Source organism: Adiantum capillus-veneris, chromosome 25 (assembly GCF_014529385.1).
Source record: "Adiantum capillus-veneris isolate H3 chromosome 25, ASM1452938v2, whole genome shotgun sequence".
In the NCBI taxonomy this organism is placed as follows: domain Eukaryota; kingdom Viridiplantae; phylum Streptophyta; class Polypodiopsida; order Polypodiales; family Pteridaceae; genus Adiantum; species Adiantum capillus-veneris.
This window is the reverse complement of record NC_140955.1, coordinates 55351088-55368390: the sequence shown is the minus strand read 5'-3', so window position 1 is coordinate 55368390 and position 17303 is coordinate 55351088.

Sequence of the window (17303 nt, the reverse complement as noted above, 5' to 3'; positions counted from 1 at the left end):
GGCATCGTGTTCTGTAACTACTGTTGTGCATTCAATTATGATTTGTTGTGGTGACTTCATCATGCCAAAAAAAACTGAGAAAGCTGTGATGGAATCATCTTCATCAAGTCTACAGGTTATCTAGATTTGCTGGTCACTTGAAGATTTTTAAAAAAAATTGTGATCTGGACTGCTTTTGCTAAATTGTAAAAGGTGCTGCAAATAGAAGAATGACAGTATTTTAAACGATGCTTAATTGAATGTTTTTCAATTAAATCTATGGCATGAAAAGTGGGTTTGACTAGTATACTTGATGAAATTGGGGTAGTTTGACTGTGGCTCGAGACTACAATGTGGTGTCTATGAGCTTGAGACTAAAATGTGGTGTCTATGGTTGATTACTATGGTACAACAAGGTTGGATAAAATTTGCTGAGGTTGTTGATGCAGTTCTTATCCGTATAAAGTGAAGTTTCTATTAAGATTCTTGAAACTTGAAAGCTTTTTTGCAGACATGTTTTTTACGCTATTACTTACAGGACGTAACTTATGATGCCAAATGCATATTGCTTTGATGGGATGGGTCACCAACTGTAGGAAGTCCTAAGCATGGCTATTTCGAATTTGACCTTTACCTACTCTCTTCGATCTGTACATGGGAGTATGGGTGCATACCTGCATGATGTTATATGGAAAAATATATAATGGTTTCTCTAGCTTACTATGTAAACTTTGATTGAAATACTGATGGTAAATTTACTACTCATTTTTATGCGTAAAGGTCCTTTTTACTAAGCCTAGGAATGTCTCGGTGTGTGTTTTTGGCTGGTTTACTGTTCCTGGGAATTAGACCTTCCTTGTTGGTCTTACTGAGATTGACTCAGATCTTACTTAATATGGGTTACTCATAAAAAAGAGTTGGCATGGTTCTGTTCTTTCTGGCGCGTACGGGCTTGGATATTATGAAGCCTGACATTATGACCTGGCCTACTGGTTGGCTTCATCTCCTAGTCTACTAGGTTAGTATAGTTTCGGCTATCTTGAAGCTTTAAAAACAATATAAGCTGGAAGGTTTGGCTAAAAAGAAGATGCTTAAATTTGATAAATTGTTTAAACGTTGGTTAATTAGACAAAAATTTTAAAATAACTCTATAGGTCTTGGAATGATTCTAGCAGGTTTACTTGAAGAAATTAAGGAACTTTTTTCTGATGTTGAGAGTTGCCAAATCTTGAAACTATTTCACCATTTGGTTAATGTGGGACAACCAGATATGGGAAAATTAGTTTTAATTTTTATGAGCATGGGGTGTTGATTAAAAGAAATTTTTAATGGGGTGTTGATTAAAAGAAAAAATTAGAATTATGTTTTTCATGCTGATGTTAATGGCCAGATGGATCACCTCTCAACGTGTGTATTATGTTGATACTGATGCATCTTGCCTTTAAATGGGTTGGGTCACCAACCTTAAAAAATCCTAAACATGGCTAGTTCTAAAAACTTACCTTCACTTACTTTATCAGTGCATAGGGGAGTGACTCCATACATGCATGAGGATGTGTGGAAGAGTATGGAAATTATATCTCCAGCATAATGTGTAGACTTTGATGAACTACCGACGATATATTTCGTACTCGCTAATATGTGCTGGTCCTTTTACTAAGCCTGTGTTGGTCTTTGTCACCTGGTTTTGGTTGATTGCTTATCCCGTGTTTTGTAGACCTTCCCGACTGGTTTGACTGAGATTGTACCATACTTGGTGAATAAAACATTGGTTGTGGGTCACTCTGGGAAAGAGTGGTTGCTGGTCTTTGGTTTTTCTAGCTAGTACTGGCTAGGCTAATAAAAAGGATTCTTATTATGACTTTGTTTTTTTTTTTAAAACAAACAACAAATTACATATAGAAGAACTGTTTGTTTTTTCATTGTGACATGGATAACAACTGGGATGCCCAACATCACCTGTGCACAGTCACGTGCTAACGAATTGTTTTCTTGTGTCTATGGATGCACGTGAGGGCTACCTTCTTTGATAAAAACATTCTGTTCTATGTGGTAGATGACTGGTGGCAGTTCACTTACCTTGAAGCAACATCACTCAAGAATTTGGGATGACTGTTTCCCATGTTTTACTTTGTTATCTTCACTACCTTGTACAAAATTTATTTTCAACTGCAAATAAATTATTGTACAAATCCATTGTACTTTCCTAGAATTATTGGTATGTGAACTGATAGTGTTCATTTGCGTGTGTGTGTGTGTGTATATATATATATATATATATATAAATCTGCTACACTCTCTCTCTCTCTCTCTCTCTCTCTCTCTCTCCATCTCCTTGCTTAATTGCATCCTTCTCCCACAACCCTACTCATTGTTTCTCCCTCCATTTCTTTCTCTAGAAAGATCCCACTCCCATGATGTCTTCCTCCCTCTCTCTCTAGCTAGTCATGGACATACAAAGAAAGGGGGGGGGGGGGGGGGAGAGAGAGAGAGAGAGAGAGAGAGAGAGAGAGAGAGAGAGAGAGAGAGTATAGTAGAGACGATATATATATATGTACACACACATAATATATATATATATATATATATATACACACACACACACACACACACACACACACACACACACACACACACACACACACACACACACACACACACACACACATACATACATACATACATAGATATATGGATATATATACATGTGTGTGTGTGTGTGTGTGCCACTTCCCCACTAGTGATATTGCTAATGGGAAAATCCGTTGAAGAAAGAGCCGTCAGGGACGGGGTGATGAGGGGAATATAAGGTGGGAGGAGGCAAATTGCAAAAGAGATATTGCGTGTGTGTTGTGTGTGTGTGTGTGTGTGTGTGTGTGTGTGTGAGAGAGAGAGAGAGAGAGAGAGAGAGAGAGAGAGAAGCAATTGAAGGTGCAAATGTATACTTTGCCAAAAATATTTTTCCTAATTGAAAAAAAAAAACAGGCATGTTTAAAACTCTCAAGCATTTGTCAATAATTACACTAAAACTTGTGAAATTTTGTTGATTTTCTACAAGGAAACCTTGGAATCTACCCAAATTTTGTAGTTTTAACCGATTAAATATACATCAAACTTTGGTTTTCTACAAACATTGTGTGTGTGTGTGTGTGTGTGTGTGTGTGTGTTTGAGAAAAATCATTTTTTCAACCGTAGAAGTTCCCCCTTCACGAGTTTTACAAAGGAAATTTGACAAAATTGAGCTACTTTTTTTAAATTTTACATTGTTTTGAGAGATTTAGGAGCGGCATTTTCTCCCTTTTTTCTTACCCTCAACGTGCATTTTCAATATTTAAAGTGGCACAATTGTAAGTCGAGACACATATTTCCCAAACACTGGCATGTGTGTGTGTGTGTGTGAGAGAGAGAGAGAGAGAGAGGGAGAGAGAGAGGAAAGTATATGCACACTTTCCTTTCAACATTAAGGAACATGGGTTCTTGGCGTGTATAAGGACATAACGTTGTGATGAAAAAATGGTGTAATTTTTCGATCGTTGATGTAAAGGTTGCCAATGGTGGACACATGTCCTCTTTGTTGAAAAGAAAGGTTTTATAAAGCTTATATCTTTTTTTTTATAATGTAAACGAGTTTTCCATCATTGTATTTTGGTCCATTCTTTGAATGCTCACTTGACTTCTTTGTTTTCTTCTTGAAGAAAAGTTGAAAAAATATTACTTCTTTTTATAATGTAGATGGTCTTTCCCTCATTGTAACTTGGTCCTTGATTTAATGCTCACTTTACTTTTTCGCTTTCTACAAGAAACCCCTTAGTGTTGTGTTGGGTTAGGGAGACTTTCATTGTTTTCAGTGCATGATGGAGATTTATCTTTCATTTCACATTTGACATGTCTTTACTTTTCTTGCATCCTATTGTGCTTCACCTTGCATAATTTTAATAAATTTTACATACACGCATACACAAATATGTTTTTTTTTGCATTCTATTGTTTGAAGCTTCACCTTGCATAATTCTAATAAATTCTATACACACATACATATAGTAATTAGTTCTTTTTATTTCACCTTTCATTTCACAACTTCACATGGCTTTACATTTCTTGCATTTTATAGCTTGATTCCAGTCAGTGTTAACGTTCAAGAACGTCTCTTTTATTAAGCGATTGTTGATCAAGTTTCCTCCTCACAAAGAAGAAAACCGAAAATACTAGCAAATTTTTTTAGATTTGTAAAATTTTTGGACGACTTTTTTACATGTCATCGATTTTTCTTCCGTTTACCGTGGTTTGCAGCTAAGTAGTCTCACTTTTCAAACGGCTCAAGACTAAGCTAAGGCAATCTTTTCCCAAACATTGATACCAGTTTAATTCAACCTAACAATTTTATGACTTTCTTATTGTTTTTGAAAGCCGTCGTGACTCTTTCACTTGTTTTTATATCTTTGTCTAATTTGTAAATGAGTCCTTTAATTTAAGGATCTAATGATTTCCTTTTCAACCTTTTGATTTAAAACATACTTTTTTATTATAAATTTGTATTTCATTTATACATAACTTATAACTTAAAATTGTAAATTGTCCTTATATGAAAGAATTGTTTCGCCAGTATTTTTTTTTAAAATATGCAAATGTCACATTGTTACTTTAGTGCAACGTGTGTTGTTATTAGAGATTAGGCTTAGACATTCCTAGTATTGATAAAATGCATTTCAAAGGAAAAATTCTTATATACATGTCATAAGTAACACTTGATCAAGAGAATGTTGCAAGAAAAAAATGATATTAGTTAGTGTAATTTTTATGAATTATTATCATTATTAATTTAAATTTTCATACAATTACTTAGACCCGTCATTCCTTTGAAATGTTTCTATAATCCAATGATCTATGCCATTTGATCATACTTTGATGTCATTTAAATCTTGATATTAACTCTAAAATCTAGCCTATATTGGAATAATCACATTGATTTAATATAGCAACAAACTAAAGTTTCAATGTCCCCACATTTGGTCGAAAAGTAACTTCTCCATGTTTGCCAAAAAAAAATTGTGTTTCTCAAGAGACCGCTTCGATGGTGTGTTCGTACTTTGTTACCCAAATCTACCAAAAACCCTCAAACCACAAGCTCTGCACAAGTTGAAATTGCATCTTCAGCTCAGAATTTATGCACCTAACTTCGAGCACCTGCCGTGCTTCCAAACATGCATCAAACTCTCACACTATGCGAAAACAAAAAACCTGCAATTTCTGTATACAGTCAATCTGAGCTAAATATCAGCAAAACGGTGAGGAATTTGCAAAAAATTTCTTCTGCAAAGTTGTAGATCACATCGAAACGGATAGGCGTGCAGAACAAAATTCTCATATCTGCATTTTGCAAGGAGAAAAACGAATCTGAAAACAATGTTGTTGCGCACACAGTTTTTAGGGTAGCACCTTCACTTACACACAATCTTCAACACTCCTTTCTGAGCTTCCACAAGAGCATACAACACTCTCAACTGAGCTCACAAGCTCTCAATGCATTCTCATAAAGCTTCCAAGCTTTCTTAATCTCTCCACCGTCGAGAGCGAGCGAGCTATCGCCTCGAAGCTCTCGAAGTCGTCGTGCTCTCCGCGATCACCATGGCTCTGATACCAATTGTGAGTGCGCGGATGCGGTGCGCGTACGCAGAGAGTGCGAAGGGGAGAGAGAGAGGGAGAGCACGACACCGGATGTCGAGTGGAGCTCCCAAATCTCACTGTGTGAGCACCATGTGAGAATGTGAGTGAGAGCTCCTTATTCTTTGTATGTATAAAGAATAAGGAGATAAATGTGGGCAGTCGGACACTGGCCGGCGGGCACGGGCAAAGCACGGTGAGGCACACCGCCTTTACCTAACATTCAAAGACCATTGGCATCAAACATAGCCCTGTCAAGTATCCTTCATAGCTGGTCATCTTTCCACCTCGCTTGAGTGCAACTTTAACATAGTCGTCCTCTAATGTAGGCTTCACATCGAAGGTGAAAGCTTCGGCTCACCGATCCGTAGCACCACGCCACTTGGAGAGAACCTCCTGCAAATCCCTGGACAAGAATTCACTACTTCGATCCTCTAGGCTAGGTACAATGATGTAGGAACCAGGCAAATTATAATGGCATTTATAAAGACTATTGTCAATCAATAGCACATTTCTCGTACCGTATCGCCGAAGCAGCTTTAGAAAATTCTGCAAATTTTTGAAAAAGACTAGTTTTCCACTTACCATTTTGAATGTGGCTACATCACATAGTTGTTGTCCAACCCATCCATTGAAGTAGTCACAAAGCCCCCCAAAAGATGCCTTGATTATTATGTTCACTCTTTCCAGCATTGTTGAACTCTAGATGTAAATATTTTTCCAACCCACAACCCAAGCTAAGAATTGTTTTGCATCCTTGGGAATGTAGAGGTACGTTTAGAACAACAATTCCCACTTTTTGGGCATGCACAAATCATACACATAGCAAAAGTACTTCAAAGCCTCAATCAAACATGTCCCCTCGTTTTGTTGATGAGGTCGAACCCAACAGTTTCAAGATCGGGTGGCTGTGCATCCGGGTTATCAGGATCTTCAATCCATGAAGTACAAAGGACATCGTTAAGATCAAACGCTAATCTTGGTCATAAGGGGATATCAAATGGTAGCGATGTGATGGTTTTTGGAATAAAGGGGAGTGGATCTCTTAAGATTATTATTTCTTTGACATGCGATTTGAGAGTCTCATTTTCTTTTAGTATCTCTATAAAAGACATGGGTTTTACCTTGAAAAGGAATAGATTAAGCACCGTTTAACCAAAACAAGAGTGACAATTGAGAAACACAGAAATGGAGGCCAACATAAAATTGTCATTTCTATTCAAAAAGTAAAAATCAAAGATTCTGTCATTACAAGAGAGTGAAGAAACCAAGTGTCTTCATTGTCATAGTTTCTTGCAAACACAGGGGTGGGAAATAATACTGGGATGTTGGAGGGGAGTACTTTTTTTGGGGAACTTCTTTGTAGGAGGTGGTGATTTTGGAGCTTCCTCGCTTGTCTCTTTTCCATCTCCTCCGAAAACCAAAATCCAATCAACTTACACACTAATGAGCATGAACATGAGCTATAGAGATAAAACTATCAATGAGGTTTACCCTACAAACTTCCTCTATGTGCTTAGATGATTTTCCTGAACAAGCCATGAGTGAAAGAGGTCTCACCATTATTCTCTTCCTCAACCTATTAGATTGATGCTTTTAGTGGTTCATCTCTGATGCTCGTGTCTTTTTGAAATGTCTAGCTATACCATAAAGAGACACATCGATAAAAATCATTCAATGCATATAGGGAGCCAAATCCTATAGCCAAAACAACTTACCATCAACATGTTTCTTTTGCTTCTTTGACTTCTTCACCATATCACTAAGGAAGATGGGGGAAGCTGGATGTGCATCCCAATGAACCATGCGTTGCACCAATTCCACCCCTCTTGCACTACAAAATCTATCATTTAAACATCAACATTGTCCATTGGTTCAATTTCCTTTGGTTCTGGTTCACCTACTATCTCTTCAGAGGGCTCCACCTCAACAGCTGGGGTTTTGTCAATTCCACATGCGAGCCTTCCTCGCAAGCCAGAGTTTTGTCACTTGCCAAGGATGAGCCTTCCCTGCCACCTGTAGTTGATTGATCATCAAATAACATGTCTATGTCTATGATGTGGGTGTTCAGAGTTGCATCAACATTTAGCTTTGGCACCTCAACTGGTAATGTTTCCACATATGGCATATGACTAGAACCTGCAACTACACCACATAAGTTGTAGCTTGTGTAATGAAAAAAAATTTCTTGCATTGTCGACAAACTCTATTAATCTCGATAGACATGGAGAATATAAAACCAACCATTATGCACATGCATCGACTTTGCCGATTATGGAATACTCTTCTTACAGGAGGGGTTGGCACATTCTTTCTCTGATCTAGCCCATCCAACAAAATACAAAGCATGGTATGCATCACCACATGCTAGTGTATACACACACATACTACTTTGGAAGCCACAAAACCTAAACCACATGCAACACATGCTCTTGGAACAGTCACTTTGGACTGTTGGTGACTCCCATGCTCGCCAGTTATGGGACGTAGCAACATTGAGTCACCTCTCTTCACTTGATCTAGCAAGCTCTCACAAAACGTGACTTGAGTAGCACGTGTAGCTTCTGATGTTGCCAACTCAATTATTTCTTTCAGCACCACACTTTACAAGTAAATATTAGTCCATGTCAAAAATTACCAAGGATACACTCTAAGTACCTATGAGAGTACCAAGGACAAGTTCATAGTACCAATCTCACAAGAACTTTCCAAGCACATATGAAAGGTACTTTGCAACAAAAGCATATGTACTTTCCCATGGTACAAACATTTGCATGGTACTTAGCCAAAAAAAGACATGTACTTTCATAATGTACAAACAAATGCATGGTACTTTGGAAACAAGGCATATGTACTTTCAAAGTATCGAGCTATGAAAGGTACTTTGAAAGATAAATTTTGTCAATGTACCTATGATAGGTACAATAAATCTACCAAGTAATACAACTATATGTACAAAGTGCCTATGTGGGTACTCTTGGTTGTACCTTGAATTTGAACCACCATATAAAAAGTTATCGTATATTATTTAGCTTCACAAAGTACCTTCAATCCTAGTCTAATGGTAGTCTTTGTGATTTCCACCAGCATCACTAAGTTTTGTGAACCACTGGTCAATAAACTTACATTGGTACTTACAAAAAGTACCATGATCTACTCAATCACAGTCAAATGGTGGATTTTGAAAGTTCTACCTATTTGCTACCATTTATAATCTCTATGAAGCACCAAAAATGCCTCATTGATAACTAGAAAAAGTACCATAGTGTATATAATCATAATCGCATGGTGGAATTTGAGAGTTCTGTCTCATTTCTACCATCCCTAGGTTTTGTGAAGCACCCATACGGCTCCATTGGTACTTATATAAAGTACCATGGAATATTTAATCCTTATTAAATGGTGGAGTTTTTGTATTTCTATCTACTTTTTCTTGTTAAGTACCAAAAAGACTCCATTGAGACTTGTGGAAAGTACCATGTAAAACATAATCAGAGACAAGTGTTGAATATTGAGAGTTGTACTTGTTAGGTAATATCACAAAACTCTATGGACCAGTTAGAAAGTTCACATGGTACTTACATTGCACTTAAAAACCTAAATGCAAGGTTTAGTTTTAATACACAATGTATCAATCTTGATGCATACCTCTATACGATCAGCGTCGTCTCTAATCTTTGAGTTACTTGCATCATCCCTTAGAGATATCAATGCACTTGAGAAAGCAATGATCTTTGAATCAATTACCATCACCTCAATATCAGATGCACCACATACTCCTCCCTCCATGCTGTTTTTCAATGTTTGAAGCTCAATCAATTGCCCTTGAAAGACTGCTGCAGCTGAAGATGTTCCCTTTATCTTCCACATGCTCTGACTTTTCTCTTGTAGTTGCACTTAGGCTTCAATTAGTGTTCTTTTCACACCCTCTACTGTACTCTTTCTTGCAGCCAACATCTGCTCCACTTTTGCCACAATTTGAAGGTTAACAAAGCTGAATTCAAAAATGAATGAGGGTCCAAACTGTAGGAAATAGAAGTTATTTCCCCATGGTCAATGAGAGCCTTCATAGTGGATTGTGTGGTTGGAGTCACATGTTGACCATTATTGCAGTCAATCCAATTCTTGAGCTTTTTGTCCATCCGGCCTGGGAGCTTCTTGCAGTTATCTAAGATATGTTCACCAAAAATAGCCCATGCAACCTTCCGCTGACCCATTGGACTTTGCATGGCAGCTGGGCATCTCTCGTATACTGATAGCCGTTTTTCGGCTCTCTGTGATTGCCATAGTGAGTTATCCCCCCCTATCAAATCACTCAAACACTGTGGTTACCCTCACCCTTTCACTGTATATAGGTGCGTGTGAGTTAGGGGACTTTTCCCATATCTCCTTACTGAAATAAAAAACCCTCAATTAGCTAGTCATTGGGCTAATTGAGCCAAAAAAATAAAAAATATAAGTATATTATGGCCCATGCGTATGTAAATATTTCTTTGTATATAGAGCCTAAATAAAAGATTTTTTCATAATTATTTTGGTATTTATTTAAATATTTCTACATAGGTGTGTGTTATTTATGCTCTGTACATTGCCTCACCATTACCACAATTTTTCTTACCATTTTTCATACTCTTTATTCCATATAAAAATATTTTCATGTAAGCTTCTCTTATATTTGGTGTAACTCCACCCCAACAAAAATCCAAAAAAAACTAGTTTTATTTATGTGTATATTTTTTCACTATTGTGATTTTTCCCTTCCTGCATCTATTTTGTTTTTTTTTTTTTCTAAAAAATTAGAACACCAAAAATATTTATCTTTTTATGGTAGCCTCATAATGAGAGAGATTTCTTTTGACCCCTTTATATTTTTTCCACTTATATTATTTATATTTGACATGTACATATTTTTTAGACCCCTCAATATTTGATTTTCTTAGTTGTACTATTCACTTATATCATGATCTCAACAATATCTTCAATTATAGACCTACCAAATAAGGTCAAGGGTAGGTGGCATGCATACATGCACTATGGAGGGCTCACTCTTGGAGGTATTCAAAAGAATCATCCAAAGAAGGACCCCACAAGGACCTTGTGCAGTGGAAAAAAACGGTCGATTTTGCTGAATTTTTAAAGTTCACTTGCTCTCTCAATTTGAAAAGGTGATACAAACAAAAGTTGTAGCTCGTGGGCTGAACTTTTGCCTCAAATTTTTTCATATTTTTTTGAGCTACGAGCTGTGAGCTATGATTTTATTAGTGGACCCCAGTTTTCCCATGCTATGCAGCCACACTCTCTCTTCCACTTTATCATTTTCCTCTTTCACACACACTTCTCCACTCATCATCCCCACCTCTCTCACCACTCCTCTCTGCACCCTACTCACCTTCTCCTCAACCTTGAAGAATAAGAGAAACCATGGTGAACTCATACCTCCCACACACAATTCCATTCCAAAATTGACCACCTAGTCTCATTTTTCCTCCTCCAAATTACCCATATCTATCAAAAAAACCACAAAATTCAGTCTCTTCTCTTAAAAGACAGCATCATGGTGGTTGATTACTCAGCCTCAATTACCTTGTCTCTCAAGGAAGGTCAAGAGTGGAGAAAAAATGTACCGTCAAAGCTAGTGGACCGTCAACAAGCGTCAAAATTGGCCCTACTCAAGACACTTGGAGCATCAACCTTGTAAGAAATCCACCTTTTCTTACCTCTTAAGAGTTTTTCTTCCTTATTTATATCCTACATGGATACTCCCATTGTAAATATCCAATTCCATTTGTAAATTAATACTAACTCTACTAACACTAACCCACTATGAAAAGTCCTATCACCTCCATTTCTCTCCTCTCTCTTTCCCCACCAACTTCTTTATAATTCCAAGCAAAAGAAATTAGATAAATTGCTAAAAATCTAACCCAACCATGGTTAGAGGAGTAACCCTAGCCTTCAAAATTGCTATAAAAGGAGGGTGTAGCTAGCACAAAAAGGGGGGAGAAGAAAGAGCACTATGCTATATCTTGAGAAGCCAAGCTCAACCTCTTGAGAAGGAGCTCTTGAGTGGAATCTCATTGGCATTAGGCATATGTATGTGTTGTATTAGGGGTGATTAGCAAGGGAACTCTATGCCATTGTAAGAGAGAGTGATCATTAAATTGAGAGTAGGAAATCTATCATTTCTCCTACTAGAGTAAGCCCAACATTTGCTGAATCAAGGAGGGTGAATTTGGACTAAGCATGGATACCTTGTCTCCCTTCCAACGTGAAGTCATGGACAATAATGATGTGTAAGTGTCTTGGTGTTTTATTTAAGTTCTTGATAGCTTGTCTCCGGGTATTGTTATCAATTTAGCCATAAATCCCACATGTTGTAAGAGGGCGACAGGGTGGAGAGGACTCCCCTGGCCTTAAGACAGTGATTGGGGTGGCTTTTTTCTTGTGATGTGTTGTGGTGTAATTTACTCAGGCTATGTTGAACAAATACTAATCTCACTTTGATTGGTCATGACAGATTTGTAAGAAGGCATTAGTGCAACAAGCACCCCCTTCCCCCTTCTCTCTCTTTCTTACATATATATATATATTTATGTTTGCTTGATCATTAACGATACACTTCAAAGCAGCCCGAGCACCATCTCTCTCTCTCTCTCTCTCTCTCTCTCTCTCTCTCTCTCTCTCTCTCTCGTGTTTTAGTGTGTGAGAGTGTTCCATTGGTGTTAGGGTTAGCGTAAATTCCTTGCTTGTTTGTGGGTTGCTCTAACGATTCTCCTCTTTTGCGTCCTAGTCCGCTCTTAAACTAGGTGGTGCCCCTTGTGTAGTTGGGATTTGGCTGGGGGTTTGTTGTTTTGGTTTGTGTTGTGTTGTGCCCCAGCCCCATTTAGCAGCATGGGAGCCTTGAAGGGTGTCTAGAGGTTGCTCTTCTTGTTGCCCGCCCCGGACCGCTTCAAATTGGTGCCCCCACTGAGGAAAGGCTTGTGTATGTTTTGTGAAGGCTCAACCTTTAGCATAATCAAGTAGCTTGCATGAATCACAAGAATTTGTATGATCCCTTCATTCCCATTGCAAGGCAAAAGGTACATATAATTGTTAGTACTAAGTTGCAATTTCAGCGAGTAATTCGTAGAATTTTAGGTCCTCTTAGGTTGGTAGAGATAAACGCATCAGTAAATCCTTTTATTTTGCCTCTCATTAGGTACGACCTTAGTTTGGACGTCTATATTTTTGTTTTGTTTTAAGAATTAGGTCATGCATAGACCATGGATAATGGCCCAGGAATACAGGTTTTTCCCTTTCTTTTCACTCCACACATTAGAGTAAACATTGCAATTAGTAGAAAAATCCATTTTCAACAACGTATGGTATTCATGTTTGGTGCCCAAAGAGTAGGAGAAATTCTCGCGTCACCAAACCCTCTCATTCTACCTCTTATTAATTATCATAGGTCATTTGATGTGAATATTTTTATTTTGTTGTAGAATAGATTGCAATTTAGAAAATATTATTGTGTAAATCTTTTAAAGAAAGAAAAAACAAAAACGCGTCACTTTGAAATCAATTTAATGGAGAGCCAACGCCAAATGTCTGGATATCCTCTTTTCTTTGGAGAGCCTGGAGAGGATGCAGAATTATTTTTAGCAAATTTCAAGATGTCTTGCCGTATCAAGAGGATAGTAACCGATCAAGAACGTCTAGAAATGTTTGAGGTGGTCCTTAGGAAAGATGCTAGTACTTGGTTTGACTCTTTGCCTGAGGAAATTAAGGGGAATTACACAGAAGTTTTGAATCGTTTTAAGAGATACTTCTTTGATCCCCAAAACACTCAAAAACTATGGCAAGACATTGTTTCTCATAAGCAAAAAGACTTAGATGACTACTACTTGTACAAGCAAGAGTTCCTACGTCTTTGGGCTCTATGGATACGAAATGTTGCTAACCCTGGTGATGGTGCAGAATTTTTAAAGAAGGAGAGGTTCATAGCCGGACTCTTTCCTGACCTTAAGGTAAAAGTTGAGGCGGGTGCACCTGCTACTTTTGATGCAGTGGAAACTAGGGCTGCTGAGAAGTATAGGAAACTCAAGTGCTTAAGGGGAGAGGTTCCAATAGAAGGTCTTAGACCCAAAGGTAAGTCACAAGCATCAACATCTAGGGAGCTTCCTGAGGTAACGGCTGAAGTGATTGAGAAGTTAAATGAATCTTTAAGCAGCCTGTCAATTCACCTTGCACAAGCTGTAGGTCCAAAGGGACAAGCAAAGAAGTCAGAAGAGAGAGAGCCACGAACTAGGAGAGTCTTGCAATGTTGGAATTGCGGAGAGTCTGGACATGGGATGTATAATTGTCCTTGGCCCCGTGGAGAGCCAGGGAGACCTAACTTGAATTACCCAGTGATGAATGCGGAGAAGGAGCTGGTCAACAACCAAGGCTTCTACAAAGGCCAAATGGACCAAGACCACCTCCACAAGGGGTAGAAGGAGTTCCACCTTTGCCAGATCCAAATGTGCATGTGGTAGAGGTGACAAATTCAAATGAGGTTGACATGGAAGCCAATGGCATTAAGCGTGGCCGAGGAAAAGGTAAAGAGAAAGAAGGAGTCACATCACAGAGTGACCATGGACAAGGCAAGAAGGCAAAGGAAACCAAGGAAACCAAGAGGACTCGACGTCGTATCAACCTCCAAGACTTCCCTCTTGGACATGGTATGGATCCATACAACTTGTTGGAAGACATGAGAGGTAAGGGTCCTGATATTTCATGGCCTCAATTTCTTGCATTATGTCCAAAGTTAGGAGGGATTTAACAAGGGCAGTTAGCACTAGGAGAAAGGTAAAAGAGAGTGTGCCTGTTGTAAAAATTGCACAAGCTGAAATGAATGAGGACATTACACCGGTGCTAGACTGTTACATCAAAGGAAGATTGGTTAGGAAAGGTCTAGTGGATGGGGGTGCACAAATTTGCATCATGACAGAGGGACTCATGCAAAGACTAGGCATGCACATCCATGAGACACCTGAAATCAAAGTCAAGATGGCAAACAATAGCAAGGCTAGGTGTGTAGGCATTTGTAAAAATGTCTTTGTAGAGGCCTTTGGCATTAAGAAAGCGGTGGATTTTTATGTTATGTCGACCAAGGGAAGTGGTTATCCATTTATCCTAGGAAGACCATGGCTAATGAAAATGCGAGCTTTGCAAGATTGGAAGAGTGGGAAATTAATTTGCAGGAATGACAATCATAAGAAGGTTGTCTTTGACATGAAGGAGCAACGCCAAGAGGAGCTCCATGAAGAATCATCTCAAAGTGAGACGGAAGAAGGTTGGACCGATAGCACTTCAGAAGAAGAAAGTAGCGGCAGCATTACTAAAGAGGAGTCTTCCATCGAAGTCATGGGGGTAAGGTTTAAGCCAAGCAACCAAGAGACCTCTTGTTAAGGCTTGGAGGAGGTAGGTCCTCAAGAGAACGAAGGTGTTCAAGATGAAGGGATGCTGGAAGGTATGCTATCAACAACACTTACAAAGGATGAAAGAGAGGAGTTCAAATGTGTGCTAAGGAAGTTTCCTAGGCTTTTTGCTAAAGACTACACCGACGTGCGTGGGGTAGATGTTGTTCAACACAAGATTGAGTTAAAGCCTGAGGCCACACCTAAAGCTCAGAAGCTACGAAGGCTAGGAGTTATAAAGGAACAGGCTCTACTCAAGGAGGTAAGAAAGCTTTTAGCAGCAGGTTTCATTTATCCAGTGGAGAATTCAGAGTGGGTCTCTCCTGTTGTTGTCACTCCTAAGAAAAATGGCAAGTGGAGGGTGTGTGTGGATTACCGTCCCCTCAATGAGGCAACAAAAAGAGATCACTTTCCCCTCCCATTCCAGGATGAGATACTAAATGAGGTAGCTGGTCATGAGAAGTACACTGTGTGCGATGGTTACTCAGGTTACTTTCAAATAGGGATTGCATTGGAGGATCAATTGAAAACAACCTTTATCACTCCTTGGGGTTGTTATGCTTTTAGAGTCATGCCATTTGGTCTGACAAATGCTCCTGCAACATTCCAACGTTTCATGAATATGGTGTTTCAAGCATTCTTTGGAAAGTCAATTAGGGTGTTCATTGATGATTTCTGTATTTATAGCTCAAAAACATTGCATCTACAAAGGGTAGAAGAAGGTTTAAAGAAGCTCTACGACATGGGAGGTCAACTCAACCCCGACAAGTGCCATATAGGTGAGGATGAAGTAATCTTGCTTGGTCATAAAGTTTCTTACAAAGGCATTGAAGTGGATCCTTCAAAGGCAAAAGCTCTTATTGAGCTACCATCACCCAAGAGTCTTAAGGAGGTCATTTCATTCATTCAAAAGGTGAAGTATATGTCACGCTTCATTCACTTAGCCTCGGAGTTACTTCACCCTTTGCAAAATTTGACACAACAAGTAGAATTTGCATGGTCTGATGAGCTTGAAGAGTACTTTTGTAACATTAAAGCCATTTTGTCAGAGCTACCAACACTCATGCCTCCTTGTTGGGAGTACACATTCTTTGTTAGCTCTAGTCCTGGGAAAGAAACAATTGGTGCAGTTTTGCTACAACAAGATCCCTATAGTACCAGGATGCGGCCCATCTACTTTGCTAGTAGGGTCATGAATGCTTTAGAGAGAGGCTACACGGAGGCAGAACTCATGATGCTTTCTCTCATGTTTGCGATAAGGAAGTTTAGATCCTACTTGCTCCCAAAACCTTTTGTAATCCTCACCGCAGAGAATTTGTTCCCTTGGGTGTCATCTCAAATGAATCTTAGTACTAGGATCTCAAAGTGGATTATGGAGTTGCAAGAGTTTCAATACTCTTTCAAGGTAGAAGATAGTGTGCATGCACAATTGGCAGGGATTCTCACTTATAGGGTGCATGAAAAGGAGATTAAGGTGCCTGAAGTAAAGACCCTACCATTGCCACCACCAAAAAGTATTCCTAATGCTTTTACCTTGTTCTTTGATGGAGCTTTTCGTCGAGCCACAGGAAAAGCAGGGGGAGGGCTAGTGTTGCTCAACCCAAGTGGAGAGGTGGTCATGAAAGAGAAGTTCAATCTACCAAGTTCAGCTAGCAACAATGAAGCAGAATATGACACACTACTTCATGGTTTAAAAATATGCATTGGCCATGGTATACAACGTCTCATGGTAAAAGGGGATGCACTTCTCATTGTGAAGCAGATTTTAGGCATTTGGGCATGCAAAAATGAAAGACTAAGGGCCAAAGTTCATACCATCCGTAGGCTATTTAATCAATTTGAGGAGGTGCAATTATATCATATTCCTAGGAAACAAAATGAAGATGCTGATTTACTTGCACAACAAGCCGTTGCATGTGTAAAGAAAGAAGTGCAGGTCATCATGGTGGCGACTGCTGTGAAGCAACCGAGGTACCAGGGATTGGAGTCATTGGCTCCCATCATTGGCTACATTTTGGAGGGTGAGTTTCCACCATACTTCACAAAAGCTCAGAAGAGGAGACTCATGAAGAAGGCAAGCATGTATCTCTTCCTAGAAGGCTCCCTCTATCAAAGAGGGAAGGATAAAGTGTGCAGAAGAGTACCAACTATCGCGGAAATTCGAGCCATTCTAAAAGGTTTGCATGAAGAGGCATGTGGTGGTCATTTTTCCCAAGAATTAACTGT